The 12579-nt window shown below is 30.8% G+C and overlaps 1 pseudogene; it reads right to left on the bottom strand.

Moving 5' to 3' along the window:
- Positions 1 to 12579, bottom strand: part of LOC106469565 — a 40409-nt pseudogene that overhangs the window by 10399 nt on the left and 17431 nt on the right.

The following is a 12579-nucleotide window of genomic DNA, read 5'->3' as shown; positions in this document are numbered from 1 at the left end:
TAACATGAGAAATGTTCAACAGCAAAAACACATTTACAGAAATTATAAAAAATGTATATGGCTTTTCAAAGTGTTCTAAACTTTCCATTAGATTCCTTTATTCGTACAGGCATCCAACATCTAGAGAAGCAACAAATTGTTGCCCAAACTACTTTATTTACTCTACATTTATACCATGCTCTATTCAATGGTATTTATTGTTGGCTCTAACTACTTTATTTACTCTACATTTATATCATGCTCTATGCAATGGTATTTATTGTTGGCTCTAACTATTTACAAAGCCAAGCTTCATTAATAATATGGGGGGGGGCGTATATCTCCAATTCTACTGTCCACTGCCCCTATAGTTAAGTAAACAAAGTTGTGAATCCCAGTCAACTCAGTAGTGGAAGAAGGCAAGGAAGTGAGGTAAGTCATTTGGAGGATTCACAGGATCAGAGTGTCAGGTAGAATGTATCTGTATTACAAACTGAAAGGAAGTGAAAGGTATGGGAGGAAATGTAAAAGGCAAAGGGAGACTGTTTGTTACATACGATAAAAAGGTGGGAATGGGGATTAGTGAAAGAAAGTGATATTAATCAGGAGAACATAGTGCACAAACTTTGATGATGGGCAGAATTTATACAAATGTGAAGCACACTGTCGAAATCATTTCTTTTTTTTCTTTTGTATCTTGTAAAAGGATGGCAATGAAGGGCTCTTGTAATAAAATCACTAACAGAAAAGGAAAATAACATGAAAAACGAAAGATAAATGGTGTTTGAAAAATATCAACATTTCTTGGCAAAGATAAACCTATAATTCAGGAAGAGTAGGAACAAAATGCACTAATTTATATGGATAAGTCTCCTTGGAGCTATGCAAATAACTTTAAATAAATGTTACATAATGAAAATATATCAACTTAAAAAAGATTTTTGAGTTAACCAACTCACTATGGTTAAGTCAAATTGTGCACGCCACAACAACTTGTACAAAGTTATATTCAAATTGTGATTAAACTACTTTATTATTAATGTATACAAAGTTAATAAATCAAATTTCAAGCTAAGTTTAATATCTTAATTTTAAAATGAAAAGTTTAAATAAATCCTCAATCCCCACCTTGTATGAGAAACATGACATTTATTCACTACATCTTTCCCATCTTCTCATCCCCCCCCCCATTCCTTTCTGATGTACCGAGTTTAAAATAAATTACCCATTATAGTACAGATATTAGTAAGACAGTCTAATTTATATAGCCTTCAATCTTTTTATGTTTAGAGAAGAGACATGAACTAGAAAATCAGGTCCATCTGTCACACCCTCTCTTTTACAAATTATGTTATTTATAAACAACAGAAAGACAATGTTTTAATTTACTGAATGTTATATGTTGTTCTCAGTACAAGTTTTTAGTTATTTGGCCTACAGGCTGAAAGTTGTTCTTGCCAAGCTCAGATCGAGTAGTCAGTGGAATTATTTTAAGGCATGCCTCAGGTAGAAAACCAGTTAAATTATAATAGTTATAGGACACTGTTTGCTTTGTGCATGTTATTATAGTTACTGCTAAATTACATTTGGCATACTATCTAAATGAAAAGCTATGTTCAATTAAAAAGTAAATATATTTAAATACAGTATTCCTGAACACAAAATACCCAACTATATACTGTACATGGAACATGAAGTGTCTTACATAATTATATACATAGATTAGTTAAAAAGCATGCTTTGAAGTGTCTTACATAATTCTATATATTCTTCAAATAAATAATTTTTTGTAATGTACTACTGTCATCATTACAAAATAAAAAGTAGGGTTAAATTTCACTGGCAGGCCGACAGCGCAAAAAAAAAACACGAAACAACAACAACAACAAAATGCTAAAGTACTAAATTTTATATTTATTATGTATATATATTTTTCATATTTATAACTTGAGCTACATGTTCACCTAGTGATTTATACATAGCTTATATTGCTTGTATCTTGAAGATTATTAATTAGACACATTCAAAGGGCAATAAAATAATAAAATAAAGTACAAACAGATATAGACTCTTATGAGCCTTAAGTTATTAAGGATAAACAATTGTAGTTTTCTGTTACAATCTTCAGTCATTCTAGAAAGGGTAATTTAGATTTCATATTCTTTTATCGTGGTTACAAGGTTGGTCAAATTGACCGAGTCAGTATACATTTGGGGTATAGAAGATTAAAAGTAAATTACAGTTTTATTGAAAAAAAAAGAAAAAGATGGATATTCATTTAGGAGGTTTCAGAGGTTACGTAAGTGAAATTTGAACACTGTAAGATGAATAAAAGTATTTTTGACCTTAACATGAAAATCAACTTACACTTTGATTAGTCAACACTAACTCCATATGTTCACATACAAATCTTTAGTAAAAATACCTAAGGTAAAAAAATCCAATCTTGTAACACTTACTAAAAGCTTACCAAATCTTGTGAAGATATATTATGTAACTTCAGAATTATAGTATGTATACCTTCATGGTTTTATAGTGGTTACAAGGTTGTGTAAAATAAACAAGCCAGCATCCTAGAGTTAGAAAATATTGTAAAATCCAGAAATATTCTTTTTTATGCACTCAACACGTGAAAGGTTCTCACAGACTGTTATAAGGTTAAGCAAATATCAAATAACCATTACTATAAAATCAAGTCACAAGTGAATTAAATCAACTGAAACTGAATAAGCTTACATTAGCCATGTATTCAGAGAGTAAGTCTTGTAAAGCTTGTCGTACAGCATTACATTCTGCAACAATTCTCTCACGACGATCATCACGAGTACACGATGAATCAGCCATAAGAGCAGCTCCACTGATAATACTCTCCAGGTGTTCCTCCAATGCTGGACGTGTCCGAATCTCACTGTACGTCAAGGGGTCTAATATAACACGTTCCTGAGGAATAAAGTCTTTGCAATTTAATATCTTTACATTAAGGAGAAAAAACAAAACAAAAAGAAATTAGTAAAATATGATTGCTACATCTAGCTGAACACCTTTATTTATCTTTTATAATAGAAAAAGTAAAAAATATTATATTAATAACAGCAAAAATCACAAATCAAAATATATTTATGAAATGAAATTTCAATATATGCGAGATCAAAGAACCTTTTTGAGAGTTGACCATTTTAATGCTGCGAGTTTATATAAAGATTACAACAGAACTTAAATTTATCACTTCATAATATTTACTTAAATGAAATTATCTTGTTGGAAATGCATATACAAACAATTCTGTGTTAAAGTTAAATATTTTATAATTTACTAGTGCTTCTCTCGCAGTCCTCAGCCTGTTCTTACATTGCTTTCTCTGTATTAATTTTGTATTATTACGTAATTTCAAACTTTGCATCTACAGTATCCTTATTCAACATCTAAACTCTCAAAATAATTGAGTTTCAATATTATATATCATTGAAAAATATGATGTTTCAAAAAAACATTTTTCAAATATCAAAACAATGTAATTATCTAAATCACATCAAAAACTAATCTTCGAGCATAAACAAGTGGACAGGATATTAAATTACAATTTACTTACATCAAAATCATCCAGGGCAGCTGCCAGCTCCCCGGCACCTTTGTACGGGGGTTCACTAAGTGCATTGTAAGTAGATTTTCCTTGGGCAACATCACTAATTGTATTGACCGCTTCACAAACCTGCTTGTAGATAAAATCTCGATTCTCTCTGGCAGCAGAGAGCTCTGGGTGTCTCACATAAACCTGTTAGTAGACAAATACACTAACTTGAAGTACAAGTTCACATTATCTCACTGTCAACATGGCAATATTGATAAAACTGTACACTGAAAACACTTTTTTTAGATGAATTTTGAAAAATGTAACCAGTTGTAGGTAACTTAAAGTGTATGGGGGTTGGTCCCTAAGACTGATGTCATATTGGAGAGAGAGAATGTTGACTATAATTTCAAATTTACTTGGTGTATCTACATGAAACGTGTCAAGCTTTTCGTAAAATATAAAACTGTTGTACGCAAAAAATAAGTATTTGTACTAAAGATATGCCCGTGAATTGATGACATCTATAGGACTTCGATTCTGACAAGATGGAGTGCAAGATGTTCATATGAAAAATAAAAATACTTTTGTCCATTGTACCATTTACATAGCCTCTAAAATCTCCGAAATGCATATCTACAGTTTTTTTTAGTATCCCTGTATATTGTATCATGTATTTACTCTCCTCTACCATGAATTGTTGCTAAATCAACAATGTATAATCAAATTAACTCTGACATCAAACACATATCATAACATATTGAATGGCATTCTGTAAAATGTCGTGGCATGCACACTTTGAGACCCACATGTGCACACAGGGTTAATTAAACCCTACGAACCAGAGGTGTGCCATTAATATACCATGAGTTTTTTCTTCTAACAGTGGAAATATCCAACCAATTAAACTGCATAATACTTAGTACAAACTTTTTTAAATGTATCTAGTTTCAACTTGCAGAAGAAATCATGTTATATTAGTATTTCTATCATTTGCTAGGATGTGAAATTCTCATAACATTTTTGCAAGACAGTTTTGAAAAGAAAACACATCAGAAATGTTTCTTTATCCAGTTAAATTTTATATTATCATTGATCAGAAAGTTGAGCTGATTGCTATACGTTAATACATTTCTTTATATACTTTATTTTGCCGATTGCAGTAGTCACTAATTCCAGCTATAAGTTGTAATAAAGATGACAAAACCAACAATATTTAACAGTAACTTATGCCATAACAAGTGATGTAGGACACTTTTCAAAATTAGGTCACCGTTATCTTTTTCAAAGTCAATTTATACCTGAAATATAGTTTTTCAACAAATAAGTTAGGATATTTGTCTATGTTCTTCGAATATGATAAACTTAATAATATTCAATAAAAAAGAAAAGGATTTAATATGTTCTGATAGTTTGTCATTATTATACTCTAAATCTAATTAGCCTGTTGTCTTTTCATAGACAAAAATTCTTGTGACTATAAAAAAATTCCCAAACTATAGTTTATTCTTAAGTGTTGTAAACTTCGTATTCTACCCTTATGGGAACTCTGGGTAGCCAATAGGTCAATAAACCAAAAACTACTACTAAATCAACTTTATTTACCTACATGAAAATAGGTGGATTAAAATATCTTTTATATAATCATTTTTATACAGTGGCTCTAAGCTGTTTCAAAGTTGAGCTCCGTTATTAATTGTTTGGACCACATGCTGTAGCATAAAGGTAACAATAAGATTGTACTATAAAACCACTAACAGACAAGGGAAATTATTGTGTTCTCAAGGGATGATAGCTGCTAAGCAATTATAACACTATATTCTGGGATGGGCAGAAATAAAATGTAAAAAAAAAAGAATTGAGTACATTGTTTACAGTTGGAAAATTTCCATTGCAAATTAAACCAAAATACATATTACATAAATGATAAAATATCAGTTTAAATATTTTTTAATAAAAAAAATTGTTGAAATACTTATTTTTTTTACTTAAACTTTAAAGTTTGATATTTAAGTGCACACTCAACACCAGAAAGTACACACTGGTCATGAATGGATTAACCCTATTTGTACTGGTGTTGAGTTACTCACCTCCATATCAAATTTAAGCAAAAATAATAAATACTATTGGATATAGCAGATTATAAACTATTTATGTTATTATCAGGTAATTAAAGTGGTGTGAGAAGTAATTTATTGTTTCATTAAGAAATGATTAGATGTAGATGGTATTAGTATGAAGTTCAGAAGGCTTGGGAATAAATCACAGATATGGGAATTTAATTTTTGTTTCCTTAGACGTTCTTTTCATGTATGTTATGTTTCTGTGTTAAACTTGTTTAAAAGCGACAGAATTTTTTACTCTTTGGCAAGACATCGGGTAAGCCTAGTTAGGCTTAAAGTACAGCAGGCAATGACAAAACATCAGGTAAGCCTATTTAGGCTTAAAGTATGGTAGGCAACAGCAAAACATTATTTACTGCAGAGAAATTAAATATATTTGTTGGATATAAATTTATCTTGAATGAGAAAACTATCAGCAAAAATACTGTTACCTAACATGACTTGACACCACAGTAACAAGTCATAAGCCACTAATAATTCTTTGTCAGCTTGCACCAAGTGTTTTATGATTTATAGCCAAAATTGACTACTATAATCACCAAAATAAAGTATCAAAAGCAATATGTTGGTTAATATCAAGCAAGTTGAAATTGATTGTATATGTAAAAATGGAACTTTCTGACAAAAATAAAGTAAAATTCTAGATGAAAAAATGATGTTTAATGGGGTTTTTTAAACAGTCTCTGAAGAAGATTCTTGAAATGTCACAATGTAAAACATGATAGAAACGCTGGTTGTACATATAAAGCAAAACTTTCTGATCAACACCAACAAAAATTCTAGGATGAAAAAAACGATTTTTTGAAATTTTACAAGGTAAAATATAATAGAAGAAATATGTGAAATATATTTCAAAGGAAAAACTACATTCTATTTAGTATGGTTAAAAAAAACTGATGAGAAGTCAGTAAGTGCATTGTTTATAAGTGAGACTCCTTAGAAGTGTGCAAAAATATGCAATTTGGTCAAGTATTTTTCACTGTTAGAATGAAATAAATCAAGGGATATCAATGACACCCCTCTGTGTCCAGAAATGATTCAAAACAACAACAACATGAAGCTGAAGTGTCTTCGAAGTAGGTATTGAATGTTTAGTAGTTAAGAACGCATTAAATGTAAAGGCACAAGGCAGAGAGAAATACTGTTTAGTACAGACATCGTAGCTAATGTTTTGAGCTACACCTTACAAGTTTGTGCATTCTGTTGCTAAGAGTTAAATGCTGGATAATGAGAACCATCTAAAAAAATTTTAATTGTTTAATCACTTCAATATGCTTGCATCCACAACACAAAAGTAATATCTAAGTTACAAAAAAAACGTTAAAAAGTTTCACAAAAACTATCATAAATTATTTCCCAGCCAAAAGCAGGTATTACATTTTCTTCTAAAAATATATCTATTTTAAGAAAAATAAAAATAAAATATTTTTATAAAGCCGAGGTGTCTTTGAAGTAGGAACTGAATGTTTAGTAGTGGAGTATCATTACTTATTACCACAGAACACAATACAACACTGCTTGCATAATAGATCTGCAATAAAACACTGTTAATGTAACACATTTACAACATTTCTCTGTTCACTGGTTATATAACAGATCTATAAGGTAATACCATCTGTGTAACATTCTAGTGTTACAATATCCACATAATGGACTTATAATACAACACTGTTTAAAAAAAAGTGCTGTTACACAAGACTGCTAATGTAACAAATCTACATATAACGAAGAACATTTAATATATTTTTAATGTTACACTGCTTTATAAACATAATTAGAATATAACACTACATAAAACCACATGTATTAACACTTATCGCTACATAAGGTTAAATGATCCTAATAGTTATAGTGCTTACAAAAACAAACAATATACTTTACAAGCAGTTAACTCTACATAAAATCCCATGAATAAACATTTACCACTACACAAGGTTACAGGATCCTATTTATAATACTGTTTACAAAAACTAACCTTAGAAGCAGTTAGCAGCATCATACTGTTCTTCTTCAACACAGCTCGAGCTGCAGCGAGATCATCCTGTAGCTGGGGGTTCTTAAGTTCCTGGAAAAAAAAGAAAGAGAGATTTTAATATAAAACAAAAAAATCATCAAAACAAAAAGATTAGTGTTGAAATAATCTGTACTGAAAGACAAGCTCTCATTTAATAGAAAATGAGTTACTAAACAGATTTTCCTTCTTGTTACTACTGCAGTTAGTGTATGGGTACTATAGGATTAAAATAGTATTGTAAATTCATATTGTAAAATGAAATAGCCACATCAAAATTCTTTACTTGTGTATTAGGTTGGACAAGTTATCCAAGCCGCTTCTTAAAATTTCTCGCAAAGATTGTATATGACGCTGTCTTACATTATCATTCAAATACATGGTAATTTGTTGTGCTAATAGCCACCACTGTTAATAAAGACAGCCTACTGTTACTCAATAGAAAAAAAAAAAAGCGTCATAACTTACTGCTTGTCGTTTGGCAGCTTGTTGAATTAAGTCATTTGTGTTTTTCCCAAATCTTTGGAATAATTCCATCAGTTCTGACTGGCTTGATGCATTCTTGACTTTGTCCAAGTCCCCTTCCACCTGGATAAGAAAGAATACAAAAACTAATGTAGTAAAGCAAGCAAATCAACAGGTAAAAAGACGACCAAGTATTACAAGACAAACGTATGTACATTGATCTGCAATTTCTTGTTTGAAATGAGACTTAAGTTTATGTTAGATTAAATTCTTAATGATATTTAGTGAACAAGATATGAGAAAAATTGTTTCTTTCTCTCATGCTTGTTTGTTCCACCAAATGAGAAACTTGAGGGAAGGAAAGAATAGTTTTTTAAACTATTTCTCTTATTCTGCACATAAACACAAGCATGAACTACCAATTGAAGAGCAAACATTTTATATTTAAAAGAAAAACGTCTTCACCAGAATCATGTATAGTCCAGCAAAATCATAAGATTATTACAAATGCAGATTTTAATGGCAGACTGGTCTACAAATATCAGAATCATATAATGTCTGACTCTGTAACATTCTCAATGAGATCAAAAACCAAATCTAAATATAACCATGGTTAGAAGCCTAAGTCCAGTTAATATTTATTCCTTTTTTGTGAAATTACTACATACTAATTACTAACTAGTTGCTAAAATGCTGTTGCCTTCAAAGAAGTCCCAAGAAAGACTACTTCTCAGGTGTTAGTGGCTAGGGTTTGATCCTGGGACTGATGTGCTATTCACTTGTCTGGGGGTCTTCCTTATTAGGACCTGTATACACCAACTTATTGTGTATGTGTGTTTTCAAGAGGGGTATCCAGATTTTGCTGACTATTATATGATAGGTCAAACAGAGAGTGTCATCAATTAGGTGAATAAAAAAAAAGCCTCTTTTATCTATATTTTTCTTGGGTAAGGTTTATATCTCATTATTTTAGTAATACTCTGATTTATTACATAGTCTTCTCCTCTAGAATGATGGGTCGTTACAAACAGTTCAGTATTACAGAGTCTATTAGAATCCTGAATTCTAACTTTCTTTTGGTCTTTTTTGTTTCTCCAATGCATGGAAGGCTACATTCAAAACAGATGTCGTAAAGGGTGTTTTCACGCATGGAAGGCCACATTCAAAACAGATGTCGTAAAGGGTGTTTTCAAGCATGGAAGGCCACATTCAAAACAGATGTCGTAAAGGGTGTTTTCCCCCATGGAAGGCCACATTCCAAACAGATGTCGTAAAAGGGTGTTTTCAAGCATGGAAGGCCACATTCAAAACAGATGTCGTAAAGGGTGTTTTCAAGCATGGAAGGCCACATTCAAAACAGATGTCTAAAAGGGTGTTTTCAAGCATGGAAGGCCACATTCAAAACAGATGTCGTAAAGGGTGTTTTCACTCTTTCCACTGGGTCTTGAAGTAGTTTGCTTGTACTAACTCTAATTTGTTGTAGTTTCTAAATATTGTTATGACTTTATGCTGTTTACATATTCTTTCTATATTTAAAGAAAAACTTTTCATACAGGGGAATATGGCTATGTTCCTGTAACTTTCTTCCTACCTATTCTTGGTGCTTGAAAAAAAAAAAAATCCATGAAAATCGAGGTACAGGCATTCTTCGCATATGTGCTACACATATCAAGACATACCAGTGCAGTAAGTATCCAATATCAAAGAAAACTTTCTATCTGTGGATGCATCTCCTCCTAAACAATTTCACCAATCCAGATCAAGCCTGGCATGCTAACTTAGAAGTCCAAAATCAAACCAAGTTCATATTAAACATTTCCATATATTGAAAAATAAAAATATTTTATAGAATAACCCCTATATTGTTACTGCAGTAGCTACTGTAAGTAGTTGAGTTTAAACAAAACTCATACCATAACAAAACAATACACGCGAAAGACTAAGTAAAATTTGGCTTGTTTCCCATAATGATCAAAATATACAGTAATAAAATATCCAGCTACAATAAATATATTGCTTCTTTTTTAAGTTTCCCACTCTTTTCTGATTAGTTTATACTCGGGTTAGAATAAATTCCATCATTAAAATATTTTTTTAGGATATTATTTACTTCTTGATGTAGAATATGGTTTTCCATAAAATCAAAATTCAAGACTATTATTAAATTTAATGAATTAACAAATTTGAGATGGGTCATGGATGAAAGGCCATGTTATGTGGTTTATTTCTCAGTTATTGATAACCAATTTGATGTACTTACTGTTCGTAAAGATTTTAGAAGCCTGTGAACGTCCACCATATCAGCTAAAACCAGAAGTCGGGTGACAGCCGACAGAAGGCTTCTTGCAGCTCGGACCATGTTACCTCTTTTTTACAGAGGAATATGGGTCTTCCGCAAAGTCTTTTGCAGATCTGCTCATCATCTCTCCTACATAATGGAAGTAGTACAATTATCAACTACCATACCAATTTTATCTTAGTGGCTAGTTAGAAAAACTGTATATAGAAAGTACATGTGCACTAAAAAGTCAATTTCTACACTTGTTTGAGGTTTGTCCAACGTAAAAGCATTTGGTATGAAGTGAATTCAATTTGTGTTTTCAATAAAATATACAATCACCTTATAATGACACACAGTTTGGTACATTAACACTTTTGTAGACAAATTGTTCACAAGTAAATTTTTAGTTATTTCAAACTATTTCTAGGTAATACATATTAATTATTACATGTTTCTTGTTCACAAGTACGTTTTTTCTTTTAGTTATTCATAGTAATTTTTAGGTAATAAAAGCATTTATTTAAAGTTCTTACAGGTTTGTTCTACAGAATATTCACACGCTCTTTAGTTATTTCAAGTCATTTCTAGGTAACTAGCTATTCATTGCACAGGAAAGATGTGATGTGATACAGTGGGTTCAGAACTAAATACCAACCCTCCTGTGGCATTTCCTGGGGAGCTCTACAGGTAATGCCATGTTTGATAAGAACTGTTTTAGTCGCTAGCCAATTACATGTGGATATGAATAAACACACACTTTTGTGAATTAACAGTTTATAAGATAGAAGTATGTGCAAGTTATTACAGGTTCCTTCTGCTAAGTGTTCACAATTAGTTTTTCCAAGACAACACTTGTTTTTAATTGCAAACAATGTTCTTCTAACAACTAATTGTTCATTGTTCAAAGCTGTAAAGTATTTTGTCAAACTACACCTATTTGTTTTATTTTACTTTACAGTAAATGGATTAAGTCCTTGTGTATCGTACACCTTAAGTTGCATTTTGAGGTGACTGGATAAAAAACACAAATAAAACAAGTGGTATACATGGTAACTAATACTGAACAGTAATGTTTTAAAATATAACATAGAATACAGAAACTTGTTTATGTAAAAAGAGTCAAAATTAACTACTTCATGCACTGAATTAGGATTAATTTTCCACAATGATTTTGAATGCCAAAATTCACTTTACAAAACATTGGTCCCACTTCAAGTTTGTTGACTAAGTTTTGAGCTAAAATTAACATAACTAGTACTTTTGCTAATAATATGACTTTAACCCTATCGCCACAGGTATCCTTTACTGCACATGACATAAAGTTTTAGTGTCTTACATTCAAAATTTTATTAAACTATTTTTGTTTATGTTATACTAATTAGTATAGCATAAAATCTTAGCTAATAATCCATATTTTAATAGTATGTAGGTTTTAAATTCTTAATTCTATAAGGCAATATTTAAAAAAATCCTGAATTTCCCCAAATGTGACACACGACACATTTTCTCTAGGTATATTCTCTTCTCTATTTTATCCACCACCCCTTCAAAAAGTAAAAAATTAAACATAAATAGCTCCCTATAAAATCATAATTGCTCAGACAAACCATAATCTTTATAGCCTTCAATTTTGTTTGGTTACAGAGCTATCAAATAGAAAATCAGACTCCTCCTGCCACATCTTCCTCTTTCAGGATTTGTTAATAGTTCTCTCTTGCATTTAATTATATATTACCTATAACCAACAGAAAGTCAAGGTTTTCATCTACCAAATGATGTATTTTATAACGTTGTGTTCTGAACAGAATATTGTTAATTTCACTCAGAGTACAAGATTCATTCAATGGGAAAGTTAACAGCTAGCTGGCATGAATTTGTAATGGCTCTTGTCGCTTAGTTAAAAAGCCAGAAATATTTTGAGAATTAGACTAATAATATGCAAAAAGTAGACAATTTCCCCTATGTGCTTTGGTGCATTATTTAAGTAAATAAAAATTATTTAGTGCATTACTACCATTAGTATAAAAAAGTAGGGTTAACTGTCAACGACAATCGACAGCAAGAAAAATAAAGAAATACTTTATTTCTTGTTTTTCATGTTTATTCTTTATTTATTATTATAAAAGTAATTAAAACGTAAAAATAGGGATCT

Source organism: Limulus polyphemus, unplaced genomic scaffold (assembly GCF_000517525.1).
Source record: "Limulus polyphemus unplaced genomic scaffold, Limulus_polyphemus-2.1.2 Scaffold3548, whole genome shotgun sequence".
Classification (NCBI taxonomy): domain Eukaryota; kingdom Metazoa; phylum Arthropoda; class Merostomata; order Xiphosura; family Limulidae; genus Limulus; species Limulus polyphemus.
The sequence above is the reverse complement of the archived record's forward strand: the minus strand, read 5'-3'. Positions and strand labels throughout refer to the sequence as shown.